Genomic DNA, 9,585 nt, shown 5'->3' on the forward strand with positions numbered 1-9,585 from the left:
AAACTTTAATATAATGACATTAAATATTTTCAAAAATTGTTTTCCAAGTCTTCTCCTGACCTTATTTTATTCACTCGTCTTCCTCCTGTTATGTTTCGTCTTCTTTTTTTTCCTTTCTTACCCCCTTTTTTTCTTTCCCCGTTTTTTCCCAATTTATTTGCTCTGTCAATAGGGGGGAGGTTGCCCTCGGGCCGCCTGGATCCGCCTATGTTAGTAGTTGTTATGATGAACACGATGCATATCTATTAAGAAATGAATGCGACCGCGAAGCGCTAGCTGAAAACTTGATGAAATGAAAAATACATTTTCAGTTGTCAGGTTAGAATATCAAATATTTTCAGCTTGTGCTTCTCGTTCGCATAAAAAACTGCGAGGTCGGGATGCGTATATAACTAAACAATTTATTGATGCCAGCGCGAAGCGCGAGCTCAATTTTTTTATATACTGACTTAAGAAAGACTAAGGTATAATTCCTATTCTAATTGCTTGTCCTTTTTCTCTTTTTTCTGTTTCTTACCCCTTTTTTGCGCCACCATGGGGGGGGGGGGGAAATCTTTGCCCCCTGGATCGGCCAAATGTATGTTGACTTGAAAAACACTAACACTTACATGTGGGATTGATGCAGAGGATGCATACCTCATTAATCAAATATTGCGAGCGCGTAGCGCGAGCTGAATTTGATAATAACCCTTTTTTGTGACCCTGAACAGGGTATCTATCTTGCTAAACAGACTTAAAACTCGAAAACATTGGTTTTGTCTGTTATTGTAAAAACGGGATATTTTAATTCAGCCGCATTAATTTAAGTTTTTTTGGGCAGGACATATATTTCACTATAAACAGGCAATACGAGCAATGTTGCGCCTCCGGTCAAAAATGAATTTGCATTAAGCCCCCTAAGTTCAAGGTCAATTTGTCGCCCTCGGTTGAACATAAACTTGGCGCCCCCATGTGAAATATAACTTTGCCCTCCCTCCCCCTCTCTGAAACATGTATTTGTCGCCATGTGGTCAAAATTCAAATTAGCGCTCCCCTAGTTCGAATATCAATTTGGCGCACCTCCTGTTCAAACATCAGTTCGGCGCCCTAATGTTCGAACGTCATTTTGGCGCCATCAAATCGACGTCCAGGTCAACATCTCCCTCTTCCGTTTCCCATCTCCATTTCTTTCTTTCTTTCTTTCTCTTATCCTCATTCTCCTTCCTTCCTTTCTCTTTCTTTCTCTCTTTCTTTCCCCCTCTTCCTCTCCCCTTTTCTTCTTCTCTTCTTTTCCTCCTCTCTCTCTCTTTTTCTTCTCTTTATTTTCCCCTTTTCTTCTCTCATTTATTGTCTTCCTTTCCCCCTTTTCTTCTCTTTTTCCCCTATCTTTTCTTTCCTCCTTTTCTTCTCTTTTTCTGTCTTTTCTTTCCCTCTTTTCCTCTCTCTTTTCTCGTTTTTCTTCTCTTCCTCCCCCCTTACTCTTTTTTTTTCTCTTTTCCCATCTTCCTCTCTCTTTAAATATTATTCTCTTCCTTCCTCTTTTTTTCTTCTTCTTTTCCTCCTTTTCCTTACTCCGTTCTTTTCTTTTCTTTCTTTTCCCCTCTTCCTCTTTTTTTCTCTTTCCCCTTTACTTTTCCCTTTTTATTTTCTTTCCTTTCCCCCTTTTTTTCTTTTGATCTTTTTTTCTTCTCTCCCTCCCCCTTCCCCTCTCTCTCGCTTTCTTCTCTTCTTTTCCCCTCTTCCTCTCTCTCTTTTTTCTTATCTTTCTTCCCATCTTCCTCTATTTAAATATTCTTCTCTTCCTTCCTCTTTTTTTTCTTCTTTTTCCTCCTTTTCCATTCTCCTTTCTTTTCTTTTCTTCCTTTTCCCTCCTCTCTTTTTTTCTCTTCTTTCCCCTTTTCTTTTCCCATTTTCTTTGTCTTTCCTTTCCCCCTTTTCTTCTCTTTTTTTCTTCTCTTCCTTTCTCCTTCGTACTCTCTTTTCTATTATCTTCTTTTCCCATCTTCCTCTTTCTTTTTTTATTTTCTCCCTTTTCCCCTCTTCCCCCCTCTTTTTTTGAGCTGGGGGTGGGGGGGGGGGGCTAAGGCAGTTCCCCCTCGGCCCCCCCCCCCCATGGATCCGCACCTGATAGAACCCCATGGCCTCGTATCATTTGACCTTTGGACCTCTCGATGACATTTGATATATCTGATCATAATTTTACACACACTGCGGACTATCGGACCCGCGGTCTATCGGACCCGCGGTCTATCGGACCCGCGGTCTAACGGACCCGCGGTCTATCGGACCCGCGGTCTATCGGACCCGCGGTCTATCGGACCCGCGGTCTAACGGACCCGCGGTCTATCGGACCCGCGGTCTATCGGGATGTCCCCATTTTCTTGATTGCGCAGCATTTCATGTCATTCAAAAACGGCGACTTTGAAGTACCGTAGAAAGAAAAATAGCACATGAACCTATATTATTTTTTTGCATTCTCATAATGCATAGATACCAAAGTAACTCTCTGCAAAATGTTGTGAAAATGACATAGACTTCATTTTAGCGGTGGAACGTCCTATAAAAAACAATAATGAATAACACAAGCGAATGATCTCCTGCAATAGTATACTACCACGCAACTTGTTTTTTTTTTTATTGACCTCCCTAGTTCACCCATCCCGCACATATCAATGTTAATGCCGTAAAATTGAAACCATCAGTTTGTCTTTTTTGTCGAAAGCGCTCTGAAATTTTGACATTCGTTAGGATATGGTTTTCTTTTCGTTTAGAAAATTGTTTAATTGCTTTAATGTCGGCCATATTTCCCTTTTACCTGCTATTCTGTTTTATATTTTCATAGGGAGCGATCGACGAATATACTTTCATCGTGTATATCTTCTTCTTAGTCTTGACAACCCTTTTCATCTACATCTACCTACCAGAGACAAAAAATCGAAGTTTTGACGAGATAGTTACGGAATTCAGGCTTAGAGGCAAAGACCACGACAACGTTGAGCAGGAGATCAACAATAAATATGAACTCAAAAGTGCGACAAGCGATGAAATGAATAGGTTCGACGATATCGAGATGGCGCCTTCGTACGTGAACAGTGGCCAACAGACTGATTAATAGTTCTTTTCTAGTTATTTTGTGTTCTTCTACTTTATATCATCATAAAAATACATATATTTGTTTAATTTTTGTGTATGGGGAGCAAGTGCGGGAAACAAATGCTCTTTAATGTGCCCTATTGGAATCGATTTAAGCCTAATACCTCGGTCACATTTGCTCTACGGCGGCCGTACGGCGAGTCGAAAACAGCCGTTTTAACATTTTTGTACAAGCTGAATATCGGTGGTTTGAATAAAAATTGGTAAAACGGCTTTTTTCAACTCGCCGTATGGCCGCCGTAGAGCAAATGTGACCAAGGTATAACCAGACTAGATAATACAAGTAACGTCTCTGTTTTCTTCCACCCCCGATGGGGGGGGGGGTGATAGAAAATTTAAAAATATATAATAAAGCGTGCTTACATTGTTTCTGATAGGTCTTACTCGAACTGTGCTTCTCTGATCAGACTATCAAAGCATAAATAATGTTAGACAATGATGTTTGACAATTTGTCAGACAAAATAAAAATTACAACCAAGAAACAAAAACAAGCAAGTTGTCTTGGAATAATAATATAATTCATCTATGTGGTACCGGTTTATTTCCAATTCTTCTAATGCCAATTCGTCCAATTGCCAATCGTTTACTACATTTTGGTCTATCATCAGTTCGTCTACTCACCAAATGGTCTAGTTTCATTCAGTCTAAATGCCATTCCGTCTTATGAAGAGTTAGTCCAATAGCCATTTATTCCATATTCCATTTGGTCTAATTAAACTGGAGTGTTAATTGTGCAAAATGAATGAAAAGAAAATGCGTATTAGACCAACTGGTTATTAGACGAAATGTAATAGACAAAATGGTGATTAGACGAAGCGATGATTGGACTAAATGGTAATTGGACCAAATAGTTGTTAGACGAAATGTTGATGGACGGAAAGGCATTAGACTTAATGAAGGTAGACCATGTGGTGAGTCGACGACTTTACAATTTACCTATGGAACCATATCTAGAAATATCGGAATTATTAGGAAATTATAATTTTTGCCCAAAAATGTTCTTGAATTATTGTATCATTCTTTAATATGTTCTCATTTAACTTTTTGTTCCACAGTGTGTGGCTTTTCATCAAAATATAATCTCAATCGTATATCTCGTCTACAAAAAGGGCACTAAGAGTTATAACATATTCTCATCATTTACATCCTTCTTCCCTTCTATTTTCCAAAATCAATATTCTTTCAATCCATAGTATTATTTCTTTACAAACTGGTTCATTCATGAATAACTGTTATCATGGTAATATACCCCTGTCACTTTTAAATTATCTTATATTGACCTATGTACGCTTATGAATGTGCTTTTGGGTCATCCAAACAAGCCTGATGAGATTTCATTTGGTCCACCACTATTTTGAAATGTATATTGCTTTGTATATATTTTAATTTTGTGGACCTAAATGAAATGAAATGAAAAGAAAACAAAAAAACATTGTTGATAAAAACACTCTCCTGGACCTGCACACATAAGACACGTATCTACGCAGTGTCAGTCGTGCCACAATCGGCCAGTTCTGTTTTTATTCACGATGTGTACACGAAGATGACATAATTGTGATGAAATCAATACGAGGACAATCTCTGTTTTCTCTAATCTTCAACGAAGCAGCCGTGTGTCATATTATAGGCATAATAATATATAATATATTATTACGATACTGCAACAAATAACAATGAAAATTTAGTTTAAATTTGATTTCCATATTTTATTACAGGAAATAGATCATACACTAACAAAAAATAAAATAAAACATCTTACATGTCTTTAGGGGTCAGTTCTGATTATATTCCAAAGTTATGATAGTCCTATATCAAATCCAGATAAAATCCAAGTTGGTTGGCAAAGATTCCTTAAATTAAAGTTCACAATGATGGCGATGATGAAAAAGATGTTGAAGCACGATGAATAACAAGAGTCACTGTAACGAGTTGAAATGTCCATGAAGACGATGTTGATGATAATTAACAGTCAATTTCAGCAATCCAGGGGTTAAAAAGCGGTCATCAAAACAGGTTGATGATCACGATGAGAACTGAGAATTCCTCTCTCAAAGTAACTACAAACAGTTCATTGATGGCGTGCAAATAATCCCACAGAAGATAAACGTTGTATTCCAGTTGGAAAAAAAACTATGCTCTGACGCTCATATGTCAGAGCATAGTTTATTTCCCACTGGAATACACGCCAGACTTTAGTCTGGCGTGAAACTCCGAGTTCTGATCTGATGTGATGATGACCTTGAAGAAACTGCCAGCTTATATACAGTGCGTCCCACAAAAAACGAAACCGAGATTTATCGATGATTTATAATAACTTAATCACAAATATAATAGACAAATTACCTACCATTGTAAAGCTTAGAATCTCCTCTTTTATCCGAAATTACTTAGATTATTTCTCATTCACGCATGAGTGAGCAAAAACAATTTGAAGAGGGGATACCAAAAAGTCATTTGGCAGGCTGTATCTTGGTTTCAAAAAGAAAACCACGTTTTTAAAAAGTTCAATATCTGCTCTTTAATTTGATACCTCAATTACAGAAAATGGTCAAGAAATAACAAAGTTCTGGTTATTTTAAATAAGGCTTGAATTTCAACAATTTCATAAAATGAAGAGGTTCTCCAGGCTCGCGTTCGAACTCACTTGACGCTCCGTTTTGTTAACGATCAGCCATGCATTAAGTCTTTTGTTCATCATGCGATAGCTTCTGTGGGAAACCGGTGAAAACACGTTTATTTAATGAAATTATGGAAATACAAGCCTTATTTCAAATAACCAGAACTTTGTTATTTCTTGACCATTTTCTGTAATTAAGGTATCAAATTAAAGAGCAGATATTGAACTTTTTAAAAATGTGGGCTTTCCTTTTGAAACCCAGATACCCCCCGCTAAAGAAGTTTTTGGTATCCGTTCTAAAAATTGTTTTTGCTCACTCATGCGTGAACAAGGAATAATCTAAGTAATTTCAGATGAAAGAGGATATTCTAAGCTTTACAATGGTAGGTCACTTGTCTATTGTATTTGTGATTAAGTTATGATAATTCATCGCTTAATCTCGGTTTCGTTTTTTTCTGGGACGCACTGTATATAAATTCCCACTATTCCGGAAGCTTCTAGTATTGCCTTTAAAATGAATGATATTGTCTTTCTAGAATAGTCCACTTCTAGAAGACTCTTAAATGACCTCAGTGAAATTAACAATGTAAACATCATAGCTAATTTTATTGTCCTTTTCACTGACACTAGGAGTCTGTTGTTTATCTTTGCACATTCCAGAAATAACAAAAAAAAATATAATTTAATATAGTGCCTAATAAAGCTTAACTGAGACATTCTGGAATATTCTTAATCATTCTATGCTATAAATATCCTTAAAGAGGAAATGATTATTAAACTAAATCCCGAAAGCCGGTATTATCCTTTATAATCATTTGAATCTCCCAGAGCTAAAAAAAATAAGGAAACGAAAACATGTACCGTGTGTGTGATAACTGTGTTTTAAGAGAAATGTTAGTTATCAAATGCTCTTCTGAGCTATTCTGTTACGTTTTTATTCCTATTTCAGTATTCGTATATTCATGCTAACTACTATACCATAGTCAAAAAATAAAATATACTATGAAAGTGCTTTCTTCTTGTTTTTCTTTTGCATTTGTTTTATCCGAAAATTTTAAAGGACCAATTTAACGCAAATGCATGTTGACTTGTGTTTATTAATGACACCCTTATCATCACTTATGTGACCAAACGAATATTTTATTGTGAGTCTTATATTGTTATAATAATTTGTCCTGTTATTTTTCTTCAGTTGGCTTAGAAACGTCCCCCAAAATCCTCCAAAACAAGATTCTGTCGGTGACCTCATCTGTCAATCACTGCTCAATAACTAATGCAATTGAAAAAAGATACTGGAATGCACCATTAAAGATGGGAATCTTCCTACAATATGTTTGTACATAATACCAACATAATACCAACCTAATACCAACCAAAATATTTTCAATTACAATGACAGTTGCTTTGCTAAGAAAGTTTTATCAATACAAGGCACAAATTGACCATTGTATGGAAACATACGAGTTATCCTCAATCCAGGGGAAGGTGAAGTCAAATTCTTTTTCAACTGCATTATTACGTAGTGATTAACAGATGAGGTCACTGACAGAATCTTGGTTTGGAGGTTTTTTTTGTGGGCGTATCTAAGCCAGCTAAAGAAAAATAACAGCAAAATTATAAAATGAGGGGGTCGGTGCAATAAAGTGTTAACCCACACTTTTAAAATAAATAGCGTATCCACTTTGCTAGGTGCTCAAGGCGCTCCTATATTACCCCGGCTAAGCTAGTGTACCAATTCTGATAGGCACAGCTTTTTTGAGGAATTACTTCCTGTCGGTACCCATTTACCTCACCTGGGTCGAGTGCAGCACAGTGTGGATAAATTTCTTACCCAGGTTTCGAACCCATAACCCTCTAATTGAAAGGCGAGAGTCAGAACCACTAGACCACGACGTGCCCACTTTTGTGACAAATAAGTTAAACATGCATCTACACCATCCTGAATCACTAACTCTATTATCCATAAAAATGTTATATTGAACTTCAATAAATAAGTGGGTCTATTCATATAGACATTTTTTGCCTCGAAAAAGAATTTTCTCAGCAGGAATATAGTGCTAATCCTCAATTTTCAAGATGGCGACCACCATGGACAGCAGGGTGTCGGGAAACAGACATAATATGTTTGGACAAACTCCTTTTTTTTCTTAGTGAATCAGGAGTGGAACAGAAATTATAAATGCCTTACAACTATTCGTAACTGGATTTGTTTCTAATGAAATGTAATTCTGTAATGCTTAAAGTTATTTCACAACCATATTTTTGGGAAAAACTGACAATAGAGATCGATTACTGAAAATTGTGTTTAAAAATAGTTCATATTAATACCTCAAATTTCAAAAAGAAAGTGAGCACACTGCTTCATCTGAAAAAAATGGTGATTCTGATTCATCATATAACCCTTACTCTTCAGCAATCTATGAGAGTGGAGATGAGGAAAGCATCAACAAAAAATAAAGCATTTAATGAGTGATTTCTGCTAGTTGTTTTATACTGTTGGGGTTAGCATTATTTTCATACTAAGTTTGTTTATCACTGGATTTTTTGCTAGTTTTATCTCTTTGTTGAACTTCACAGGAAAATAACACAATCATTGATTTTAGGAGCATTTTGGCATTGTGCCTTATGATATATAAAAGAAGATTAACCAACATTCTTAGTCTCCAATAACACCTTAAAGTTCCATTAGTGGGTTAGCACTTTATTCATGCTGATTTTCACTACAGTTTTTTTTTACAGGAGGTATTGGATACAACTTGGGAGGAAGGACCTAAGCATTTAATAATCATACTTAATCAGTTTCAATGTAAGATAAAAAAAAATAATGACTTTGCTGACCTTTCTATGACTAGTATCAATATTTTTGGACATTTTCCTCTTTTTCTTCGTGAATCTACATGGATAGATCAGAAGTGGAACAGAAATTATAATTGCCTTAAAACTATTCGTAACTGGATTTATTTCTAATGAAATGCAGTTTTGTCATGCTTAAAGGAGAATGAAACTCTTGGAGCAAGTTAGCTTTTGTGAAAGCAGAAAAATCAAAGAATACGATCAACAAAAGTTTGAGTAAAATAGGACTAGCAATAAAAGATTTATAAGCATTTGAATGTCGAGATCACTAATGCTATGGAGATCTTTCCATCGGCAATGCAACCAAGATCTATGATGTCACAGATGAACAACTCTCCCCTTTTGGACACTGAAAATATACCCCAAAACATCTCTTTTTTCTCATTCTAATCATATGACAAACGATTCATCAATGATATAATGTTGTAAAACCTCTGTACTTGTCCTCTCATAAAGGGAACACCTCACCCTGTGATAGACTCTATAAATGTGAGAATATAAGTGAAATAAGTACTAAAGTAATAAGGGAGTTGTACGTGTGGGACATCACAGATCTTGGTCGCATTGCCAAAGGGAGGATCTACATGGCATTAGTGATCTCAATATTCAAATGCTTATAACTTTCTTATTATTCATTCAATCTTCCTCAAACTTTCAACAATATGTTTCTTTTATTTTTTTCTTTGATATGGATTCAGCTGGTTCCAAGGGTTTCAATCTCCTTTAAAGGTATTTCACAACCATATTTTGGGGAAAAACTGACAATGGAGATCGATTATTGAAAAGTTGTGTTAAAAAAAAATTCATTCATTTTAATACCTCAAATTTCCAAAAGAATCCACAGCGGTGACCCATATTATTTTTTACATGACAGAGACACAATACTTACATGTAAGACATCCTGGAAAGGATATTACTTCAGTAACATACATTTAACAGTTAATTTTAATATTTGAATAAAATATGATAATGTAGTACAAAA

This window comes from Lytechinus pictus, chromosome 16, assembly GCF_037042905.1.
Source record: "Lytechinus pictus isolate F3 Inbred chromosome 16, Lp3.0, whole genome shotgun sequence".
In the NCBI taxonomy this organism is placed as follows: domain Eukaryota; kingdom Metazoa; phylum Echinodermata; class Echinoidea; order Temnopleuroida; family Toxopneustidae; genus Lytechinus; species Lytechinus pictus.